The sequence below is a fragment of the Leucopleurus acutus genome, assembly GCF_964270905.1.
Source record: "Leucopleurus acutus genome assembly, chromosome: 16".
Classification (NCBI taxonomy): Eukaryota; Metazoa; Chordata; class Mammalia; order Artiodactyla; family Delphinidae; genus Leucopleurus; species Leucopleurus acutus.
The window spans coordinates 75,968,942-75,994,403 of NC_139158.1; the positions used below are offsets into that span (position 1 = coordinate 75,968,942).

The 25,462-nt window shown below is 50.2% G+C and overlaps 1 protein-coding gene across 1 annotated transcript in view; it reads right to left on the bottom strand.

Annotated features, from left to right (window-relative positions):
- KCNB1 (potassium voltage-gated channel subfamily B member 1) overlaps nucleotides 1-25,462 on the bottom strand; it is a 106,312-nt gene that overhangs the window by 44,309 nt on the left and 36,541 nt on the right. The window lies entirely within an intron of this gene.

Genomic DNA, 25,462 nt, shown 5'->3' on the forward strand with positions numbered 1-25,462 from the left:
ATAATATTGCAAATAAACTATACTTCAATAAGAAAAAGTAAGGGCTTCCCTGGTGGCGCAGTGGTTGAGGGTCCACCTGCCGATGCAGGGGATGCGGGTTCGCGCCCCAGTCCGGGAGGATCCCGCGTGCCGCGGAGCGGCTGGGCCTGTGGGTCATGGCCGCTGAGCCTGCACGTCCGCGTCCGGAGCCTGTGCTCCACAGCAGGAGAGGCCGCAGCGGTGAGGGGCCCCGCGTACCGCAAAAAAAAAAAAAAAAAAAAAAAAAAGTGAGATATGTTGATCTAGCGTGGCTGTGACCTGGCTTGAACCAAGGTCAAAGTTTCCCACTAGCCTGCAGGACAGCAGAAATGACCAAATGTCGCTACTAATAATGTACACGCGTTTAACACCTTTGTGAGCATTGCCCTTCACTGTCTTCAAAGCTTGTGCCCAGCCTGCATCTTACTTCTCACGGCCACCCTAGGAGGTAGCAGGATTGGTTTCATAATTCTCACTTTACAGACCGGGAAGCTGAGACTCAGAGTGGGGAGGGGACTCGTCTAAGGTCACACAGCAGGGGAGTATCATACATGGTAAGCGTCTCCAGTCCAGAGATCTCTCTGAGACACCGCCTGGCGGAAGCCAGGGTGGGCCTCACCCAGTGCCTGGGTCCCCAGGGCACGGATAGACAAGGCCCCCACCTCCTCAGGTGGGCAGAGACCAGGTGACCTAGTCTAGACTGTGTTGCTGAGCCTGGGTAGGGGTGGAGGCACATGCAGGCACCAGTGACAGGGAATCTCAGAGTATCTAATGGATCAGTGAGACCTGTCACATCTGCCTTCAAGAGGTATCTGGAGTGTACCCACCTCTCACCACCCCGACAGATGCCCCCTGGCCAGGCCACCATCCTCTTCTGCCTGGATGGCTGCAATCACCTCCTCACTATCTTCCTGCTTCTGTCCTGATCCCTACAAGAAGCCCACTCCACCTTCCACATTCATCTGGAGGGACCCCGTCAGAACCGAAGCCAGGTCATTTCACTCTTCTTTGCTCAAAACACTGCCATGTGTCCCAGTGCGCTCAGAACAAAAGGTGAAGTCCTTACAAGGCCCACAAGGCCCTGCGTGGTTGGGCCCTCCTTCCCTCTCTGACCCATCTCTCTCCATTCCTCCCCTCGCTCACTTGGCTCCAGCCACGCTGGCTTTCTTTTTTTTTTTTTTTGCAGTACGCGGGCCTCTCACTGTTGTGGCCTCTCCCATTGCAGAGCACAGGCTCCAGACGCGCAGGCTCAGCAGCCATGGCTCACGGGCCCAGCCGCTCCGCAGCATGTGGGATCTCCCCGGACTGGGGCACGAACCCGTGTCCCCTGCATCGGCAGGCGGACTCTCAACCACTGAGCCACCAGGGAAGCCCCACGCTGGCTTTCTTGATGCTCCTGGAACACACCAGGCACTCTTCAGCTTCAGGGCCTTTGCGCTGGCTGTCCACTCTGCCTGGAACACTCCACCCTGACATACATACTCATCTCCTTCACTTCTTTCAGGTCTCTGCTTAAACGTCACATCCCCAGAATGGCTTACCCTGACCTACTTCAAGCGGCACCAACCTCCCATGAACATCTGAATATCAGTGCCCTTACTCCTGACATATTACATCTATGCATAGATATTATATATTTGTGTCCTGTTGTTTTTGTTCTTCTCTCCTTTCTAGAATGCAAGCTTCATGAGCTGTGGAGGCTTGGTTCTTTTCCTTCATTACTGTATCCTCGGAGCCTAGCAAGGGTCTAGTGGACAGTAGACACTAAATAAAGATTTGTTGGAGAACAAACAAATGAATCCAGGTCTCCTGACAGACTCCTCAGGACTCCGACTGGGCCAAGGAGCTCTGAAATGCCCCATGGATCTTTCTCTCTGAGAAATGCAAACCCTGCTTCCCACTGGGGTTGGGTAGTTTGCTGGCCACATGCCCAAGTCACTGCAGTGACGATACCCATTCAGTGTGTTTCTGTGATTGAAGGCAAAGCACGCTCTGTTTCCTCAAGGTACTCACACAAACACAATGAGAACTTTTTGGGGCTCAAGGTAAAATTTGTAGAGTAAAATGTTGCTCCAAATGCATGGTTTACAAGCAAGCAGGAATTATTTCTTTGTAAACAGGAAATGAGATCTTATGCAAAACAGGCTTTCCTTGGGGTTGGCTCCCTTTTTCAAAAGACCATTATTAGGCAGAAAATAATCATTCATAATAATGATAGTTACCACTAACTGAGCAGCTATTATGGGCGAGGCACTGTATGAAGTACACTGTCTACTTCATCCTCATGATATCCCTGAATAGTATTCCTGCCTGCCAGAAAAGGAAACGGAGGATCGAGAAGTGAAGTGACTTGTCTGATGTCCCACAGTCACTAAGAGCAGAAGACAGTACCCAAACCCCAAATCCAAGAAAAGATCCTCTAATGACACTGGCACTAGCAATTTGCTAAGACAACCATGCAGATAAGGACAGGCCTGCTGGCCAGGGTCTGAAAAAAAAAAAAAAAGGATTCTGGATCATCCGGATGACAAGGGTAGTCAGTCATGCAGCACCCAGAGCTCGGGCTGGGGTTACACTTCACTGCTGGTGCGTTCCTGGAAGACAACCAGAGAGCTCTGGCCATTTCCCCTTAAAAGCGCTGGTGAAAGGCGAGGAGAGATGTGTTTGGAGAAGCTTCTTTGGATTCCACTAAAGCAGGTGCTTAGGGGCCTGGAGCAGCCACATGCACGTTGCCCCACATGCCCTGTCATGTGGTTTTAAAAGTCTCTAAAACTCTGTCTGCCAAACTGTCCCTCTCTTATTTTAAGCTAGCTCGAACTCCCCAAAGGGCCAAGATGACAGGACAGGCCCAAGGAGGGCTGATAGAGGGATCCTAGCCATGACAGTCAAGGCCCGCTCTGAAGCTGACAGCATCCAAAAAGCTCTCGTCAGCATTACCTTGGAAAACTCTCTCAGGAACCTGGTGAAGATGACTAGATACGAACCGTGGTCTATCCAAAGAATAAAATACTACTCAGCAATAAAAAGGAGTGAGGCACTGATGCACCACGGGTGAGCCTCCAAAACATTGTGCTAAGTGAAGGAAGCCAGACACAAAAGGCCATATATATGATTCCATGTCTACGAAATGTCCAGAAGAGGCAGAGCCATAGAGATAAAACGTAAATTAGTGGTTTTCTGGGCCTGTGGGTGGGAATGGGGAGTGAATGCAAGTAGGCGGGAGGGTTTTGGGGAAATGTTCTGAAATTGGATTATAGCGATGGCTGTACAACTCTGTACATTTATGAAAAATTACTGAATTGTACATTTAAAATGGAACATTATGGTATATAAATGATTCCCCAATATTATTAAAATGGAATGTTATGGTATATAAATGATTCCCCGGAGGAGCAGGGGGTGGGGACTGGGGGTAGTTAAGGCCTCGTGGAGCACAGGAGATAAATGGGTATGTACTGGTTAGAAGGGATGGAAGCTGTGATTTTCTTAGTCACCTAACTGGGGAAAACAAGGAGCAGAAGCCCTCTGACTTCCTACTAGTTAACAAGAGATTATATTGTGACGGGGATAAAAGCTGAGAATCATAATGATAACGGCTGACATTATTCAGTGCTTATTCTTCACCAGGTGCTGTGCGAGGCAGTTTACACATATGAACTCCTTTGCTCCTCCCAGCAGCCCTATGAACTGATGCTGGGAGAAAATTCTCCACGGGTCGCTCAATGTCTGCGTGTCTTCTGAGCAAGAGACACTGAGAGCTTTGTGCTGGACTCTCTTCTCAAGGATGTCTGCATAGCAAGCAGCCTTGGAAGATAGAAAGAGTATCTCCCTTGTTTCCCAATCACTATAATAAAGATAAGGTCTCCCTCCAGAGCAAAGGCTGGGTGGGTTTGCCAGCAGCCCTCTTATTAAGACTGGGGGTTTCCTAAGCCTGGGGATCCTCAGTTGTGACAAGTCCAGGTGGTGCAGCATCCACCTGGGTCAACTTGCTGTGCTCCCACAGAACCTGGGGGCAAAAAGAGCTGATGCGAATGTGAAGTTCATGCCACCTGCTGTGCTATGAGTGATAAAGTCCTTTGTCTTCTGACCCAGGGGTCTTGTGTCTCCTGCTGGTATCTAGTAAACTGGGGCAGGCTCACTTGTTTGCTTGCAAGCAAAGTAAAATCTCAGAACCCTCCACAGTTCTTGACAGTTGGCGCTCACATCACCCCCATTTTACAGATGAGGACTCTGAGACCCAGAGAATTAAAGCTTCTTGTTCAAGGTCACACAGCTAGCAAAGTGACAGAGTTGGGACTGAAACCCAGACAGATTGGGAAAGGCAGGAGATCTGAGCACGGGACTGGCGAAGGTAACACCTGGGAGTGACAGGAGCTGAAAGCTCCGAAGATACACAGAAGGTCGTGCCTCTCAGCCTCCCAACCCCATACACCCCCAGATGCTGCCTGTCTCCACATCCGGCTGCTGGGGCTGAGCAGCCATTTGGGACGGCCGCGATATATTTAACGGTGAGTCACGCTCTCCCCCAGCAATCAGCAGTGGCAGGCTCGGGAGGATGCAGGGAGCATCTCTGGGAATCCAAGCCTGAGGGTCGCCATGGCAACCCCACCCAACTCGCTTGCCAACAGCTGGGATGCCAGGGCCTGAATCAAGGTAGAAAATAGTCTCATAGGCCGAGTGCGGCCAAGGACAGGAGCAGGCCTGCCACACGCCATCACGGGTGGGTTCACCAGGGGTTGCTGCAGGAGTCCTGAGGACCTGGTGATCAGGAAGTCTCATAGGCGCGCTGGTGAGCTCAGAGTCCCCCCATGGAGGCCTGATGTCCCTGGCCTGCTGGGATGAGGGTACTTGACTTGATGGGTACTCTGGTGAGCACCATCTCTTTCTGCCTTTGTTCCTCTCGGTTCGTCTGTCTCTCTCATACATACCCACCCTCATGAAGACCCCTCTCCATCTGAGCTTCTAACAAAGCATGATTACAACAGCTACAGACTGCTGGCATCCTGGGGGTGTTAACCACAGACCAGCATCTTCCAGGATAATTCTGAAGACTTCAGAACCTAAGACAAAGCAGCTACACCCACACTCCCACACCAAATATCAATATTCCAGTGAAAGCAGTTTGGAACCCATTCATTCATTCATTCATACATTCATTCATTCATCAACTTGTTGTCTTAATTGTTCATTCTGAATTAAATTCAGCCTCCTACAGGCCCTGTATAGATGTGGACCTGGTCATCTCTCTATCCTCATCCCCTTCCACTCTCCTCCTTTCTTACTCCACTCCAGCCTGCTAGCCTTGTTGCTGTGCCTCAAAGATAGCAGGCTTTTTCCTGCCTCAGGGCCTTTGCACTTGTAGTTCTAACTTCCTGGAAAGTTCTTCCTCCAGATAACCACAGCCTGACTCCCTCACTCCCTTTTCGTCTCTGCATAGATCTCATCTCCTCAGAGAGACACTGTCAAGACCACCCTAGGAGAAAGCTCCCAGTCCAGCCTCAAGGATAAGGCCAAATATATCTACATCACGTATAACACAGATTGTGACTTAGATTCTGCTATTTGTGACAAGGAAAGGGAAATTGAAAATTCGTGGCCTGTAAATTGAATCTGGCCCACAGATACGTTTTGTTTGGTCTAAATAGTGTTTCCAAAACACTGAATTAGTTGCTAACATTCATAAAATTGGGGAGATTTCATTTTAAAATACCAACTTTCAACTTCTCTTGCAAAACTGGAGGATCAAGCTACACGTTCCTGCATCTCAGCCACTGGCGGGGGCTGAGCAGCGGCCACCCTGTTAGACAGAGTGTGAGAATTCCTGTCTGCCAGGTGCACCACTTGGCCCCCTTCATTTATTTACACAGCCACCGGCAGCCTCTGGGGGTCTTTATTCTCGCAATCCAGGTCTCCAAGCTGAGGTCACTAAGCTTGGTTTTGGATGGAGGGAGTGGGACATCACAGGTTTTTTTACCTTAATCAGTTAGAATTGAGTTTCTGGACTAATGCAGGCATTCTAGGGGAAGGCACTGAGTAAGCAAAGGCGTGAAAATGTAGGGCAAGTTCTAGTACTGCCAAGAAGTAGTATGGAGTGGGAAGAGGCCAGCAGAGTCATTTGGGACCAGAATCTGCAGGGCCTTGAATGCCTTGTTAAGTCCTTCAACTTCTCCTGAGGGTAGCGGGGAGCCACAGAAGATTGCGGAGCAAAGCAAGGGACACGGTCAGAGTCAGCAGGGGTGTGGGGAAGTAGGAGTGAGAATCCCCCATGATATCAAGTCTGGCTCAGGGTTCTCCTGAAGCCAAACCCCAGCCTAGAGAGCATTCGGGGTGAGAAGGGTGGTGTCTTCCATCAGCCCCTCAGCTCCCGGCTCCTTCCTCTGGCTGTCTGATAATAACGGTTTTCAATACAGATGTTCTGGGTCGCCTGCCGTGGATCACTCAGCCACCCTACCAGAGAGAAAACAAAGAGCAGTGTTTTCCATGTCTGTTTTAGACTGCTGTCTACATCTTTGTTCTCCATGAGGAACACCTGCCCCCCCCCCCCCCGGGTGCCTCTTTTTCAGTTGTGGCCCAGCAGCCAGGTCTGGACCACCAGGCTGGGTTCCATCACAGGAAAGAACCAGCAGATGTAGCAGAATCATGCCAGTTAGTCTGGGAGCTGCCTGGGGATGGTGGTGTCATTAAGTCTCAGGGATGTGGAGGTGAGGGGGAAGGAAGCTCGTCTCAGTCCACATGCCCATCCTAGACGGACCTTCTTTCACTATTCTGAGTAGCTAGGAAGAGCCCGCTCTCCTTGTCTCCTGAAGATGCTCCCGGGAGTTTGGGAGTTTGCATCGTGTGGTACATTTGTGCCCATTTTACTGATGGGCTGAGAGAAGTAGGAACTCCACTGCACCTGGGTGGATCCAGCTCACCCATTTTACAGGTGGAAAAACTGAGGCCTGAAAAGGAAGCATGGTTTGCTCATTATAGCGCAGTTGGCCACAATCTGAAAAGACCGGAATGTAAGATCTCAGAGGGCACGCACTTTGCCTGCCTTGGTCACAATTCCATCCCCACCACACAACATAGTACCTGGCAAATAAAAGGCTCTTGATAAATATATGTTGAATGAATAAATAACATCGCTTCAGCTGTTTTAAGCTTTTACAAATAAGTCTCACACACATTCCCTCATTTCGACTGTCATCATTATCTTTCAAGCCAGGAATGGTACTTTTCCTCATTTTGTAGGTGAGGAAATGGAGGTTCAGAAAGGTTTAGTCACCTATCTGAGATCACACAGCCTGGAAAGAGCAGACCTAAATCCATAACATCTTACTGTGGGCTGAGGATCCCTTAGAATATCCGAGTGGAGGAAGAGACCTTGGGAACGCCCAGCTATGAGGTAAAAGCCTTGATCCACAGGAGCAGCTCTGACCTAAATTACACTCCACAATCTGGGGGGAGAGACCAAGAGAACAGTTCCTCAAACTGTTAAACAGAGTTGCCATACAAGCCTGCAATTTCCCTCCTAGGTAGATATCCAAGAGAACTGAAAACCTCTAGCCACACAAAAACTTGCACATGAATGTTCACAGCAGTCATATTCCTAATAGCCAAAAAGCAGAAAAAACCCAAATGCCCATAAACTGACAAAAGAGAAACAAAATGTGGCATATCCGTACAATGCAATATTATCTGTCTGTAAGAAGAAATGAAGCACGGATACATGCTGCAACATGGATGAACCTTGAAAACGTCACGCTAAGTGAAAGAAGCCAGACACAAAAGGCCACATGGTGTATGACTCCGTTTACATGAAATGTCCAGAAGAGGCAAATCTATACAAACGGAAAGCAGATTGATGGTTGTCAGGGGCCGAGGGAAAGCAGGGATGGAGAGTGACTGTAATGGGTATGGGTTTCTTTCTGGGATGATGTAAATGTTCTACAGTCAGACTGTGGTGATAGCTGTACAACTCTGTGAATATACTAAAAACGACTGAGTTATACCTTTTAAATGGGTGAATTTTTATGCCACATGAATTATATCCCAACCAAACCATTGTTAAAAGAATATCAAGAGAAGCATTTCCATGACAACAGAGTTTTAGAAGGAGGAACACACAAATGAGAAGACGTCCCTAGCATGGGCAGCCCCATGCTGTCTTCTGGGATGTCTGAAGAAGGATTTCAAGACAGAATTCCAACTCCAAGCCCCAACAATTCACCTTAGGGCTTGTTCCTAGAGAATTGGGAATCTGCAGGATGCTTCCTTCAGGAAGCCCTTCCAGATATCCTAACCACAGATGAGAAAAGGAACCCAGTGTGATGACTGGGCAACATCTGGTGTCCAGGTGCTCTGCCTTTGATATCTTACTGAAGCCACGCAACAGCCTTGCTGAGTGAGAGAGAACATCCTCACCCCCATTATCTGGGCAAAGAAATGGAGGCTCAGAGGAAAGGAAATGACTTGCCCAAGGTCACATAGTGTGTGATGCTCTCAGCTACATCATAGCACAAGGGACTTGCCTAGGCAGACTTGGGGCCACTTGCAGGGGAACCTCAGTCAAGTTCCTCACACTCTGTGGGCCTTGGTTTCCCCATTTGTACCATGAAATTCCAGCTCACTGTCCCCTTCCCTGTCTTGGTGGGGGCTTCAGCCGGACCACCCATAACTGCCTCTGATATAATGATTCTCCATATTTCATCAGGTTTCATTTGAACAAAGCCAAACATCTTTTCTCAGGGCCCCACCCACCCAGGGATTCTAAGCTAAATCTGTGCTGTTTTTCTCAACTCTGTCCTTCTAACGCTTGGCATGCCACTCTGCACTGTGGCCTCTATAACCACTTCTCAAATAACCCTGATGCTGGAGTTCAAGGAAGAAGACAAGGTTGCAGCTTTGTGAAGCATTTGCATGATGCGATTTCACAGGCTTGCTTTCTTCAGAGCTAAATGAGATGCTTTTCAGGGGCCCTCCCTTTTCTTTCGAAGTTCAGCTTTGGGGTTTGCAGACCTGAGAAGAATTTCCTACCAAAGTGTATAGATAAAGCTGCAAACACACACTCTTTCACATCTCCATCCATCCAACCATCCATCCATCCATTTCCCTGTTCATTCATTAATTCAACAAAAATTTATTGAGGGCCTTCTATGTGCCAGGCACTGTGTTAGTCACTGGGTACCATGGAAGGAAAGATAAAACAAGCTCCTTGTCCTCATGGAGCTCACAGACTAGTGGAGGAAGATGGGTCTTAGTAGACCCACAAAAATAGCAACACAAATTGGGATGAATGCCACCAGACAAAAGTTCAGAATAATAAGGGGGACCTAATTTCTACTGGGGGCAGAGGAGATCTCTCTGAGGAAGTTGATATGTGACATAAGTATGATTTACAATTTATCAGTGAGAAATGCTCTTGGTTGAAGAAGTAGAAAATGCTGACTCGTAAGAGACTCAAACCAGCAGGGCATTTATAATCCCACATAACAAAATGTCCTGAGATAGGTACCCCATCATCGAGGTTCACAACAATATCATAAAAGATCCAAGTTCTCTACCATCCGTTCTACCATCCTCAGAGGATTGGCTCCATTCTCAGGCTCACTCACCTCATGGACCCAAGATGGCTGCCACTGCTCTGGCCATCACATGAAGACATGGCCACACAAGGAAAGGAAAAAAAGTCCTTCTCGTCCTCCTATCATTTTCTGAAGTAGAGAAAAACCTTTCCAGAAACTCCCCAGCAGATTTGATGTTGGCATCATATATCCTCACTTAAGCCATCACTGGTAAAAGTAATGGGGCCACCATGATTGTCTCAAACCAGCAGTTTTTACCCAAAGGTGATTTTTTTCCTCCTTGGGACATTTGGAGACACTTTTGGTGCAATAATTGTGTGTGCTGGGGGTGCTACTGGCATCTGGCAGGTAGAGGCCAGGGATGCTACTGAACATCCTATAGCACACAGGACAGCCCCACAGCACAATTAGCCAGGTGTCAACAGTGCTAAGGTTGAAAAACCATGTCTTAGCCCAATCAGAAGCAAATCCTGACTGACGGGGGCAGCAGGTGGAAGGCGGTGGGAAATTGGTTAGGGAAGCTTCCTGGAGGCTGTAACAGCTCAGCTCAGTCTAAAAAGATGGACATTGGCCAGACCAATCCAGGAAATGAGTCAAGCCTAGCATCTGGCCAGTGTACCAGCAGAAACGCAGATGACCCGCTCCATCTTTCCTGCCTCTACCAGCAGGATGTAAGCCCATGTGGGTACAGGTCTTGCCTGTCCTACTCAGGGCTTTATCCCCATTCCCAGTTCAGTGACTGTCACAGAGGTTGTTCAGCAGGTCTTTGGTAAAGAAGATGTGAATGGAATGGAGGTAGCAGACTCTTGACTGTGAAATCTCTGGGAATTTCTGGGCATCACACAGAGCGGACATCACATCACACATAATGAATAAGCATAGGAGGCGCAGCCAGTCAGCAGTAGCAAGACGCCCCCAAACAGTTCAATCCCATCATTGTACAGATGGGGAGACACTGGGAAGAGGAGAGTCCAAACTCCCTCAGGAAGCGGCAGATGCAGGCCCCGTGCCCCTTCCCGAGCCCAGGATCAATACCAACTGGTAGAACTGGAATGATTGTTTAGAGACACATGATGCAGCCGATCACAGTTTCCAGTTCCTAAATCCAGGTCTATTGGGGGGATTTGGGCATGCCTCACCTCCTCACAAAGCGGTCTTCCCGGATTTGCTTACCTCGTGACCCCAAAAGGATGCTGAGCAGGGCCGCCATTTTGTCACCCACATTCCCTACTCAGATGGCAAAATGGCCGGCCCACGTATTGATGCATGTTTTGTTTGGACCACGCAGTTCTCAAAGAATTTATGATTCGCCTTCTTTGCCAACAATAAAAGTAATTGCGGGGCTTCCCTGGTGGTGCAGTGGTTGAGAGTCCGCCTGCCGATGCAGGGGACACGGGTTCGTGCCCCGGTCCGGGAAGATCCCACATGCCGCGGAGCGGCTGGGCCCGTGAGCCATGGCCACTGAACCTGCACGACCGGAGCCTGTGCTCCACAACAGGAGAGGCCACAACAATGAGAGGCCCGCGTACCGCAAAAAAAAAAAAAAAAAAAAAAAAAGTAATTGGGACAGTGAGCCTATAATCCAAATTTCTCTCTTTTTTTAGATAATTGGAAGGTTTGGCAGCACCGTGCCCATTCTTCTGCCCGGCAGCCGTTTCCCAGAGCTGGAGTGTGGCCGCCCCTTTAGTTGGGATACAAGCGCTCCATCCCAGCTCAGGGCCCTCCTGGCATGCCACTCACGTACAGGCTGGGAGAGGCATTCTGAGGTTACAATCTAGCCTCAGTGGACGGGGCACAAGCGTGAGTGGGCGAGGCTGCGCTGGACCCCGGGCCGGACACTCTTCCCCTCTCTTGGAAGGAAGCGCCTGGGTGACCATGGCAACATGCTGCCATTTGTAATACATCTTCCTTTCGAAATGGAGAGACGACAAGTACGTCTCTCTTCCTGGCTCAGGCGACATCAACTCCTGATGCCCCCCAAACCTAAGAGCCAGAAGGAGGAAGAGTGTGATCTGTCTTCTCCAATCTGGGCCCCAAAGGCAGATGACCCCCAAACACCCCCATTTGTTCAACCAACCCAGAGATGGGGGGTAGGGAGGGGTTGATTTAGATTCCATCTTATATAAAAAGACCAGAAAATGTTTGATTAGAGATAGAGGAAGGCGTGGGTGTCTGAGACGGGGCTCTATTTCTGGGCAAACGTACACATTCCCTCCCTCCTTCCCTCCCCTCCCCTCCCTCCTCCCCTCCCCTCCCCTCCCTCCTCCCCTCCCCTCCCCTCCCTCCTCCCCTCCCCTCCCCTCCCCTCCCTTCTCCCCTCCCCTCCCCTCCCTCCTCCCCTCCCCTCCTCTCCTCCCCTCCCTCCTGCTGCCTCCCCTCCCCTCCCCTCCCTCCTCTCCTCCCCTCCCTCCTGCTGCCTCCCCTCCCCTCCCCTCCCTCCTCCCCTTCCTCTGGGGAGCAGCGCAGACTCTCCTGACCGCTCAATGCCGCCATCTTCCCCTCAGCCATGACCCCAGCCCTCTGCCAATATCCTGAGTCCCCAGTGCATCCGGCATGTTTCTACACTGCTTACAGGATCAGAAGGGAATGAAATGAGAGAATCATCCAGAAATAAAGAAATACCCCACACAATATTTCCCTTTGAAACTAAGAAGCTGAAACCCAGAACTGCAGCGGAAATCGGAAGCCTCATTGAGAAACGAAGCGAAGAGTGCCAATTAGCACCCAAGTCCCCTCCCGGGAGTGAAAACCATAAATATTAATGGCCATAATCATCTAGTATTAGTCATATGCCTTGTAAATTAAGGTCTTTTTATCGGGAGTAAATAGCCGTGTTAAAGGCAGTGGCTGGCTGCATGCCAGGTGTGGCCCACCAAGGTGATGGCAGAAATCAAAACAGGTCCAACCTGTGAAGTGGGGCAGCGGCTTCTAGAACAGGTGGGGTGAGGGGCAGGGGGTATGGCCAACCCTCTCAATGTCTGCAGTTTCCATGCAGGGTCGTGGGGCAAAGCTGATCTGACAGATGCAGCTTCAGACAGTGAAGTCTGGGAAGGTAAGGCTTCCAGGGAGAGGTGAGGCCAGGTGGGCAGGGAACGGGGGGTCTCGGGGAGGTGCCTCCAAGGTTGCAAACGCTTGGGCTGAGGGCGGAGGGCGCAAGTTCTGGCTGCTGCCCGTCCTGCTGCACTGCAGCCTTGATCTCTTCCATACGTGACGCAGCCCCATCTCTTCCTCCTCGGCCTTCTCGCCCCTCTTCTCTTCATCTTCCTTCTCTGCCTCTACACCTGCCAGGGCTGACTTCTCCATGAAACACCAGAGACACAGAGCGTGGGGCTCACACGGCTTCTAAGGTCCCCTCCCCAGTGTTCTCATTTCTTTATAATTAGAAGGAAAACAATGAATTTTTTTTTTTTTTGGCCGTGCCGTGTGGCTTGTGGGGTCTTATAGTTTGCCCACCAGGCATCGAACCTGGGTCACTGCAGTGAAAGCTCCGATTCCTAACCACTGGACCATCAGGAATTCCCCGGAAAACAATGAACTTTTAGATTGCAGAAGATGTTTCAATAGGTAATCTTAATCTAGTCATTTTTATATCAATGCAGCCATCAAATGTAACACTGAATAATTTTCATGGAGAAAGGCGAAAGGACCCAGGGCCCCTGGAATGCATAACACGGTCCTGCTTTCTGTCACCCCCTCTTTTTTTTTTTTTTGCAGTACACGGGCCTCTCACTGTTGTGGCCTCTCCCGTTGCGGAGCACAGACTCCGGATGCGCAGGCTCAGCCGCCATGGCTCACGGGCCCAGCCGCTCCGCGGCATGTGGGATCCTCCTGGACCAGGGCACGAACCCGTGTCCCCTGCATCGGCAGGCGGACTCTCAACCACTGCACCACCAGGGAAGCCCTGTCCCCCCCCCCCCTTCTCCACCTCCTCTTCCTTATCCTCCTCCCACTCCTCCTTTTTCCTTCTCCTCAACCTCCTTCTTCCCTTTCTCCAGCTCCTCCCCTTCCTCCCACTAACCATGGGGTCTTGAGCAGTCGGCATTGCCTTATGGAGTCTCAGTTTCATCCTGTGCAAAATGGGCTAATAACAATAATTAATAGTAATGACGAGTCAGTGAAAGCTTTTGACACAAAGCAGTGGTCAGCAGTGGTACTTCCCTTCCTTTCCAGGAGGTTCTGGAGTCCTGGGAGTCAGAGGTGTGATTTATTGGAAAATCTCAGGGGACAAAGTCCCTGGTCACATGCGCCCCATCTCCCCCCTGCTAAATGCATCATCAGGCCCTCTCTCTCCCTGTTTCCTGGGCTCCCCTGTTCCCCTTAAGGATAAAGGCTTCTCTTGACCCTCCGAGAAAACTCACAGGGCACTTGATTGGATAGATCAACTAATGCCTCCAAATCCCAACAGAAAGCAAGCATCCATCTGGTTGGCTCTGGCAAGGGAGGGGAGCCTCCCAGCTCCTTGTCAGCCAGGACTGGATGCACAATTTACAGAACCCAGTGCCAAGTGAAAATGCAGGGCCTCTTGTTCAGAAATTATTATGATTTTCCAGACAGTGACAGCAGAGCATAAACAAAGTATGGGGCCCTTCTGAGCGCAGAGCCCAGTGCTACTGCAGGAGCTGGGGGCTCGTGACGGTGCCTGTGGTCAGCTTGGGGCTGCCGGCCTGAGGGTGGGTGTGGCGGTGGGAAGGGGAGGTGACAGCAGTGATGCTGACTCTCTTTGACTCCCCACACCCCCACTCCACATAGCAGGTGCCCTGCAAGTTCTTACTCATTTATCCTCTTAGCATCGGGCCTCCAGTGGGAGGTGAGACCCCCTCCCAGGGGGCTGTGCCCTGGACCCTCTCCCTCCTCCCTCTTCCAGCTTCCCTCAGATCCCTGGCTCCAAGTTACGCTGGCCATAAGCACCCTCACCCCTGCCAATCGCGCAAAGCATAGGCCAGGAATAAAAATGAAATGAAATAATAATGGCTGAAATAGGAAAAGCCAGAATTTATAAAGCATTTACAAGGTGCTGGTCCAAGCTCTGGGTCAATCTCAACCTATTTTAATTCTCACAAGGACCTTCTGAGGTGCGTCCTATGATGATCTCCATTTGGCAGAGGCGGAAACTGAGGCACAGAGAGGTCAGGTCCCTTGCCCAAGGCCACACAATGGGGATGTGGCAGACCTGGGCTCCAGTGAAGGCTGGTGCTGGTTCAGAGCAGGGACAGGAAGGGGGGTCATGTTGCCTGTTCCCAGCCTCTGGGCAGGAGACCTACAGACCCCTACGAGATGCTTTCTCCTGGGAGTGGGGTAGAGAGTATGGGTGACCGAAGAGTAGTGTGTGGCCCCTGGGAGCGCGTTGGGCTGCGAGTCCTGAGACCTGGGTTAGAGTCTGGGTTCTACCGATATGTCAACCTGCAAGGTCACTCTCCCTGATGTGCGCCTGCTACCAGCTTTGCTGACCTCACCTCCTGCACCCTCCCTTCACTCCTACAGCAACACACTAGCCTCTCCACCATTCCTAGACTCTACCAAATGCATTCCCATCCCAGTACCTCTGCACTTGCTGCGTTCATTTCCGGAGCGCCCTCATGCAGTGATTCACATGGCTCCTTATTTTTCTGGTTTAAAGTCAAAGCCCACGAAGCATGTGTGTGGGGGGGTGTGGAGAGCGTGATGTGTCTTCTCTGTGACAGAGAGGCTTCTCTGACTGCCTCACCTGGAAATATATGTAAACTGCTTTGAACAGCACCCAACACTTGGTAAACACCACAGAATTGTCTAGTACTATTATTGTCATGTAAATTTGCAGCCCCTCAACTTGTCCCTCAATTCCCTCTATTCTTCACCACTCTTATCCCTTCCTGAAATTATCTTACACATTTGTCTGCTTGTGTACCATCTGTCTCTCCCACTACAGGGCGAGCTCCACTGGGCTGGGACTCAGTCACTTTGCACCCCGCGAGTTAGCACAGGGCTCAGCTGGTATCCCAGGGCCAGGAAGTCACCTCTCTGAGCCTCACTTTTTTCAAGAGGTAACAGCAGCTCCCAAAAAGGCTGAGGAGCAGATGGAAGGAGGGGAGACCCAGCCATGTTTCTGTGATACTGGGGAGGGGACTGCAGTGACGGTCCCTAGAGCTTAGTCCCAAAAGCTGGCCATGGCTGCCGGTCGGCATAGAGGGCTGCCCTGGCTGTCTGGCCTGACCCAGGAGACTGCCCAGCCACAGATAGCATCCTGGGATGGGGGGGGGGGCGTCCCCTGAGCTTTAGACTTCAGCCCTGCCCTGATCTGGAAGGCAGCTGAGAGGGCTGGGCCATGTAGACCCTTGTCATTCAGTTCACTCCCTCAAGAAATATTCATGATTAGCCATCAGGGAAAGGTAAATCAAAACCACTGGGAAATCCCACTTCACACCCACTAAGATGGCTAGAATAAAAAACAGACAGTAACAAGTGTTGAAGATGTAGAGGAACTGGAACCCTGGTATATTGCTGGTGGGAATGCAAGACAGCACAGCCACTGTGGAAAACAGTCTGGCAGCTCCTCAAAAGGTTAAACATAGAGTTACCATACGACCCAGCAATTCCACTCCTAAGTATACACCCAAGAGAAATGAAAACCTATGTCCACACAAAAACTTGTGTACAGATGTTCACCGCAGCATTATTTATCATAGCCCAAAGTGGGAACAACCTGAATATCCATCAGCTGACAAAAGGTAAACAAAACGCAGCATTCTCCATACAGTGGAATATTACTCAGCCATAGACATGAATGAAGTACTGATACATGCTACACAGAAGAACTTTGAACACATTATGCTAACTGAAAGAAGCCAGACACAAAAGGCTACATATTATATAACCCCACTTATGTGAAATGTCCGGAAGAGGCAAATCCATAGAGACAGAAAGTAGATTAGTGGTTGCCTAGGACTGGAAAGCGGTGGGGGAAATAGGGAGTGATTGCTAGTGGGTATGGGCTTTCCTTTTGGGGTGATAAAAATGCTTTAAAATTGATTATGGTGATGGTTGCACCGCTCTGTATATACTAAAAATGATTGAATTATGCACTTTAAGTGGGTGAATGATACATCCCAATATCTCAACAGAGCTGTCGTATGTATGTGGATATGTATGTAGATAGATAAATAGATTTATGAAATATCTACTCTGAGCCAAGTGAGCAAAGCAAAACCCCTGCCCTCTCAGGAAGCCAACAACGAAGAGACAAGGGAACAAAGAAAAGTGTAATTTGACTCTTGGTGATAAGAAAAATAAAGCAGGAAAGGAAGAGAGGGATAGATGGCAGGGGAGAGGCACTGTGGTTCAGGAAGGTCACTCTGAGGAGGTGACATTTGAACAGGGACCTGAATGAAGAGATTGAGGGAGTCACAGATATCTGGTGGGAGAGCACCTGGAGAAATGGCAAGTGCAAAGGCCCTGAGGCGGGAGCGATAATCCAGCACTAAGGGCTGGAATGTAAGGAGCCAGAGGGAGCGGCAGGAGGTGAGGTCAGAGAATTGATGGGGGCTGGATCATGGAGGGCCTGGTGGGCTGTGGTAAGAACTGTAGCTTTTTTCGGAGCGAGGTGGGAGCCATGGAGGAGTTTAGAGCAGAGGAGGGATGGGTTCTGACTAAAGTTTTCATGGCCTCCCTCTGGCTGGGAATGGAGAATGAACTCGGGGGTGGAAGTGGGCAGCGTGGAAGCTGGGAAACCGGGGAGGAGGCTACCATAATGGGCCATGTGAGAGATGATGGGGGCTTGGCTCTGGGGATGGAGGTTCGGGAAGTGGTCAGGTGCTGGGTGTGGAGTGTACCATCCCATCCCTGGTCTTGTCTGCATCTCCCCACAGCCCTGACATTTGCAGGCACTTTTATTGCCATTTAACTTGCCCAGTGGTCGGCTGGGAGAGGGGGCTTCCTACCTAATGAACAGTCTGAACTCCTTGCACTGTCCAAGGTCAACACCCAATCCACAGCCCTTACCCAGAACCCTGAAAACTCCTATGGATTTGTAGACCCAGGATCCCTGCTGCTTCTCTCTCCTGTGACCAAGTGTCCTGACCCCGTCTGGGCCCTGGCTCAGCCTCCACTACCAATTTCATGAGAAACCCAACCCCACCCAACACTTTATCATTCTGGCAGACTTAACTGCAGACTCAGTTTCTTCATCTATAAAATGGGAATAGTAATAGATAACTTGAATGACCGTTGTCAGGGTTAAGTGAGTTAATGTACATAAAAGCACTTAGAACAGTGCCTGGCACACGGTTGGCATTCAATAAATGTTGGCTGTTATTATTATTGTATATTATGTATTATTATTGCTGTATTATGATTAGTGGTAAGGGGTATTTGGCAGGTCATGGGGTCGGGGGTTCATGTATTAAAGGATGCTAACCCAGAGCGAATTCTCTTCCCTCGCCCCATTCCCACCAGCAAATTCCTGTCTTCGTCTCAAGAAGCATCATTTCACTCCCTTTCTGGGAAGCATTGGCTCTACCCCCAACCACCGAGAGGCTCACTCATTTCAAGGGGTCTTAAGAAGCCATCTCCCCAATAGCACTGGGCTCCTGGGAGGAATTCTCCTGCCAGCCGCTCAAAGAATGTGTTTTTCTGTATCTTGTTGAAGGAGATGGAAGCACAGAAAGATGGAGAAATGTGCCCAAGGTCACAAAACTTAGATGTGGCAGACCTGGGAATTTAATCCGCATCTGGTGCTAAAGCAACTGTTTAAAGATAGAAAGCTGGTGTTACTGAGTGCCTATTATGTTCCAGGCATTTTGTAGGCATTGCCTTTTTTTAAATTGTATTTTCACAAAAATTATATTTTTTTGAGAAGGTCATACATGCATACGGTTTGAAAATCAAAAAGGTACAAGAGGGTATACATACAGGTAAGGGGGGGATCTCCCTTCTGTCCCCATTCCTGTCGTTCAGCTCCCCTCCCTGGAGCCAGCCACGGTCCCAGTTTGTTATGGATCCTTCCAATGATGAGCTATGAATGGCAGACCCCACTTGCCTACCCAATATCCACCTTACTAAGAGAATCCCAGTTTTGTTCAGGCAGCCATGTGCCCAGGTAAAAATACTCATGTTCCCAGACTCCCTTGCAACTAGGAGCAGCCATGTGACCCAGTTCTGTGCAAAAGTCCCTGCGCAAGTCATTCCTTTCTACTTCCCCCCAAAGACAAAGCACATTTTGCCCTTTGCCCTTCCTTTTCCTTTCTGCCTGGAATGTGGACTTGATGCCTGGAGGCAGTGCAGGCATTTTGAAACCATGAGGATCAAAGCCACATGCTCTGGAACAGGAAGAAGGAAGACGCCTGAGTCCTTGAGCATCTGGGTCGGCACTGGTCCACCCAACTCTGGACTTTTGTTGTGTTTGTTCAAACCATTGTTGGTTGAATTTTCTGTTCCTTGCAGCTGCATGCCTTCCTAGCTGATGTACTACACATACATAAGCACTTATATTTATCTGTATTCTTTCTTCCCCACAAAAATGTAGCATTTTTTACTACAGCCTTCAGAATCTTACTTCTTCACTTAATGATGTATCTTGGAAGTTGTTACAAATCAGTACACACAAAGCCCCAAACGTAATTAAATTATTGTGTCAAAGACTTTGTACACGTGCCCCGTAAGTCCTTCAGCCAGTCCTTTCTTTGGCCTCATTTGGATCGTTCTCAACCTTACAAAGATTATCCAGGTATATATATTTCCCACGTGTGAGGGCATATCTACAGGAGTAGAAAGTGTAGATGCCTTTTAAATGTTCCCAATGTCAAATTGCCCTGCAAAGAGGTTTGGCCAATTTGCATTCCACCAGCAATGTGCTAGAGACACCATGCATTGTCTCTAATCCTTGCAACGACAAAATTGCTAATGCCCATTTTGCCAAGACTTAGGGAATTGTATGTGGCCTACCCAAGGTCATGGCAGGTAACTGGTAGAACTGGGATCTGAACCAAGGTCTGTCTGATGTCAAAGCTGTGCTTTTAAACACTTACATGACATTGCTTCCCAGGCAGGCTGGATTCCAGAGACTCTCATCAAAGAGGGAAGAGTGAATATAACCTGGGTGCTGGTCTGTGCCTGAGAAGGGCCTGTGGGTGGAGCTGCGCAGAATACATCCCAGGTTGGCTTTCATCTCAGATCTGCCACTGCCTTGCCGTGTGAGCAAGTCCTGCCCCCTCTCTGGGCCTCAGTTTCCCCATCTGTAAAATGGGTAGCTTGGAGTTGTGGGTCTCTAAGATCTTCTAATACTCAGCTTCTGGAAAATCCCCAATGTCTGAGGGTCTCCAGGGAACCACTTTTTCAGCCCCCAAAATGGAAAGTCTTCTGAGCAATTTTTCCTCCGTTCCTGACCAATCAGAGGTCAGTAGCATCCAGGGGCTTCTATTTCTATCTGTGGACCGTAGTCACACTCCCTGGGGGAGTCTGGGCTGCGGAGCAGAGAATGGCTTGGCTGCCCTGTTTTCTGTTCAGAGCACATCTTCTTCCAGCTCTCTCTGACACCTGGATTCTGAGGGCAATGATTCTAATTATGGCTTCATATACTGAGAGCTTACCATAGGTCGGGCACTTGCCAAAGTGTTTTACAAATATAACATATACACATTTGGAAGAGAGAGCCTATTCTTATCCTATTTTCCTTATCCAACTTTACAGATAAGGAAACAGAGGCACAGAGGGGTTAAACAACTTGCCTAAGATCACTCAGCCAGTAAGTGGCAGAGGCCAGGGTTTGGCTCCAGGAAGCCTGGGCCAGAGTCCATGCCCTTAACACAGGGTTTCTCCACCAAGGCACTGCTGGGCTGGAGCATTCTTGTCTAGGGGGCTATGCATTGTAGGCCGTTTAGCAGCATCCCTAGCCTCTACCCACTAGATGCCAATAGCACCCATCCTCCTGGGTGTGGCAACCCAGAATATCCCATACATTGCCAAGTGTCCCCTGGGGGCCAAAACACCCCTGGCTGAGAACTGTTGCCTTAACTACAGCTCTGGAGGAATGGATTCTGGGTCCATCTGGGGGCTCTTACCTTCCTGAGCCCAGATTAGGCTCCTGGGAGGCACTGCGAAATCTGAGAGACCCTTGCTGGAGGTCCATGCCCTGTACAGGTGATGGAAGTGTTGCAGGGCAGCCTTCTCTGAGACTGGTGATGGGAAAACTCAGTGAGGGTCACTGGTGGACAGCAGCGTGGTGGTGGAGTGGGTTTGGAGGTCAGCTGGGTGACCTTGGGCAAGTGCCTTAACTTCTCTGGGATGCCGTCTTCTCAGTCAAAATCAGTGATAACCGCTTGCCGAGTTGAGGTGTGAAACAGGTGTCGCATTATGGGGGAAGAAAAATGAAAACCAGAAACTACCTCAATGTAAGGTCTACTTAAATAAATTATGGTTCATCCATGGCCTGGAAGATTATGTAGCCATTAAAAATGAATGAGATCAATGTATTTTTGCTGATGTGGAAAGAGCTCTAAGGTTTATGAATTTATTAATAGTTAAAAGGCAAGGTATAGAGCAGGATGTATGAAATAATCCCATTGGTATTAGAAAAAAAATTGAATGTTCAGCATATCCTTATTGAAAACCTACTACTTGCCAGGCACTGTTCTAAGCAGTAGGAATACAGCAGTGGACAGAACAGACAAATCCCTATTTCCTCAGAGCTTGTGGAATGTGAGTATGAAGATTCAAACACATGAAGATTTTATAAGAAGTACAAGAAAATGGTTTCTTCTGAGCCTGGAGACGTGGGAGTGAGATTGCTATCCTTCCACTGTATACCCTTCGGTATTGTCTGAACTTGTCTTCACTGGGTGTGTGCATTCATTTTAATTATCAGTTTTTAAAAGACCGGATCAAAAAATTAGAGGCAAAGCACAGTGCCTGGTTGCCTTTATTATGATCATGTATTCAGTAACTGTTTCTTGAGCACCTACTATGTGCAGCTACTATGCTGGGTGCTGAGGACACAGCGGTGAGCAGGAAAGATGAGAAACCAGCCCTCAAGGGGTAGGCGCTCTAGTTGTGGGGCACAGACCCATTGGAGAAGTAACTACAAGTGTCATTCGTGTTAGTGATGACGTCCAGGGGATTACAGAGGCATCAGCACTTAACAGAGGGGAGGCCTAAAGATCTGGGGAGTTGGCCAGGGGTCAGGAGCCTGGGCTCTAGCCCTCTCTCCCCTGACACAACTTCCCTGCCCCTCACTGTTCACAGGGTGTGGCCCCGTGTGGCTCTGGAGCTAAAACAACTAAAATTGACTGAGAAGGTACAGCCTACGAGGCACTCTGTAAGCACTTTACACATATTAATTTACTTAATCCTTACTACAACCCTATGAAGTAAATAGGATTTTTATCCCTATGCTACAGAAAAGAAAGCTAAGGCACAGAGAGGGTGAGTAACTTGCCCAAGGTCACTCATGCAGCTGGTACGTGGCAGAATCAGAACTGAAATCCAGGTTGTCTGCTCCAGACCCCATACTTGTAAACACTTCCTTTTATGACTTCTTTTCCTCCTCTTTCCTGCTCATCAGCGGCCGTCCTCTGCCTCCACGCCCTCCCCCAGACTGAGGATGGCCCTCTGGTCCCACCTCCAGCAGAACGTTCAAGGATGAGGGAACATCCCTCTGCACCCTCACCTGCCTCCGTGGCTCACGTGGCATCTTGGCTTTGCCCTCAGAGCCCAGGGGGAAGAGGGATCAGAATGGGCAGGAACAACCAGCAGCACACAGTGTCTCTGCCTACCTGTCCTTTAGGGATAAGGACCTACGTTGACTCTTAGAGCCCAAGGATCCAGACTGAATTTAATTCCGGACCCTGAGAGAGCCCTGCCCTGGGTCACAGACTGGGTCCTAATGCAGGTCATGTTGAATCCTGACTCTGGCCAGATTCCTTCACGACCCTGGTCTTAGTCTAAGCCCTGACCCTGGTTACGACAGAGCTCTCACTTCGCTCACAATCTGAGCCCTGGTCCTGGTCACAGACCCAGTCTTAGGCTGAGCCATGATCCAGGTCACACACTGACCTCAGACTCAGATTTAGCTCTGGTCCTTGTCAAGAATAAGTCCCGACCCTCATCACTCCCTGAGTCCTGACCCTGGTCACACAGTGAGCTTTCCCTTGGCCTCAGGCAGAGAGCACCCTCTCCACCTGCCGCTTTCTACCGTCCAAGGGTCTGGAAAACTTCTGGAATGCACTCTTCCCACCTAACCCTGAGCTTGGACCAGACATTCCCTCCACCTGCGTGAGGATCGTCCAGACTGCCATCTCCAAGGGCCCGTCTGGGGGATCTGGGGAGCCCTAAGAAAGACCAGGAAGGCATGATTTAGATAGAGCTGAATTCTTGGGAGTCCCTTTCCATCCAGAGGATCTCAAACCCCTCCTGTTTCTCCCTGCCCATCTCCTTCTTTCATGTTCATGCACACATTTATCTTGAAATAAAATTCATCAGCAGAATTCTGTCTTTAAGGAAGGGAGGTCAGATAGCCACCCAGCAGCTGGGCAAAATTCTATTATCAGGAGGAAGTGCTGCCAGCAGGAAAGGACAGTGCCCTCATTTTCCCCGCCAAGCATTACCCACTCCCCTCTGAGCCTGGCTTGATTCTGAGGGGCTGTGCAGTCCCCAACGGGTGGAGAAGGCCTGCTGGCAGAAGGAAACTGTCTCCCCAGCAGCAGTAGCTGTCTGCCCCTCAGATGGCCAGGATCTGCCTCCGGGCCTGGGAATCAGCCTGTGTCTGAACAACAACAGTGTAAAGATTTGAAAAGGGTCCCCCCTTCCAAGGGTGGCAGGGCCTGGGCAGGACGTGACACATTGGGAGCACGTCCCTGTGGTCTCCTTGAAGAATGATGTTTCCTCCATCAAGCCCCTGGGCGGTGGGGGGGGGGGGGGTTCCCTGAAAATGGGGGTGGGGGACGGTGTGAGGAGCACACATTCATCACCTTCCTCATTCCCCCAGAGTGCAACCATGTGAAATCATGGAGATGGAGCAGGTGCTGAGTTGTCCACCCTACTCCCCTACCTCCTCTGGAGGGGTACATGGAGGGGTACATGGGGTACATGGGGGTGCATGGGGTACATGGAGGGGTACATGGGGGTACATGGAGGGGTACATGGAGGGGTACATGGGGTACATGGGGTGCATGGGGGTGCATGGAGGTACATGGAGGGGTACATGTGGGTACATGGAGGGGTACATGGTGGTACATGGGGAGGTACATCGGGGGTATATGGAGGGGTACATGGGGTACATGGGGAGGTACATGGGGGTACATGGAGGGTACATGGAGGAGTACATGGGGGTACATGGGGGTACATGGGGAGGTACATGGGGAGGTACATGGGGGTACATGGGGAGGTATATGGGGGTACATGGGGGTACATGGAGTGGTACATGGGGTGCATGGGGTACATGGAGGGGTGCATGGGGTGCATGGGGTGCATGGGGTACATGGAGGGGTACATGGGGGTACATGGAGGGGTACATGGAGGTACATGGAGGGGTACATGTGGGTACATGGAGGGGTACATGGGGGTACATGGAGGGGTACATGGTGGTACATGGGGAGGTACATGGGGGTACATGGAGGGTACATGGAGGAGTACATTGGGGTACATGGGGGTACATGGGGAGGTACATGGGTGTACATGGGGGTACATGGGGAGGTACATGGGGGTACATGGGGAGGTATATGGGGGTACATGGGGGTACATGGGGTACATGGGGGTACATGGGGGAAGGAGGGAAGCATGGTTGCTGAGGCCAGCTGGGCGTCCTTCAAACCCCACCACTACCTAGGACAGCCTGTGAGTTGTGTCCTAGTTGGGGAGTCAAGACTCAAATATCCAGTGAGCCAGTCGGTGGGACATGGAGGTGGAGAAACACTCAGTCAGCCTGTCGGCCATCTTGTCAGTCAGACACAGAGACAGGCAGATATGAGTCAGTCACTCAGCTATTTGATCAGGGACACGGTCAGACAACCAGGCCGAGAGACGGTCAGTCAGTGAGACAAGGAGTTGGACAGAGAGGCGTCCTGTCATCATCTGTTATATACAACAGCCAGCCAGCAGTCAGATTGACAAGCAGGCTGTCCGCCCCCTTGCCACTCAGACATGGAGACAGACAGCCGGGCGGGCAGTCAGACCAGGAGCTGAAGAGATAGGCTCGGCCATTCATCTAATCACAGCCGAACACCCTGGAAAACAGGCAGCCCGACAGGCTGTCAGCCGGTCAGACAGACGTGAAGGCAGGCAGACCACAAGGTGGTCACTCAGCCACTGGGACAGACAACCAGGTGGAACAGGCAGACAGACAGACAGTCAGTCAGACACTCATAAAGGCATTTAAACAAGGAGATGGACAATTTGTTACGCATCCAGTTAGATACAACAGTCAGTCAGACAGGCAGACAGACAGATGGTCACTCAGTCATCCATTCAGTCAGAGGTCTCACAGTGTCATCACACAGGGAGCCATTCAGTTTCACAACCACTCAGTCAGTCTGGAGACAAAGAGGTAATCACCCACTCAGTCAGCACAGGTGAGTCAGGCAGACACCTAGGTGGACAGAAAGACACAGCCAGACAACCATTCATCCAGTCAGTTGGACACCCAGGCAGGAAGGCAGACAGACCAACAGTGACCTAGGCTTGTAACCAGTTTGTTAGATGGACAGATCATCAGGAGGACAGGCAACCGCCAAGCCAATCATTCAGACATTTCTCCTCCAGCCAGTGGTGTGGTAGGTGAATCAGTCAGACCCAACCTGCTCCCCAGCCAGTGACCCAGCTGGTCATTATGATCCAGGCCAGGCAGTGTAGTAACTGGACCCTGTGAGGGACGTTGGGAAATGGGACAGGTGGTCACAGAATAACCAACTGGGGAT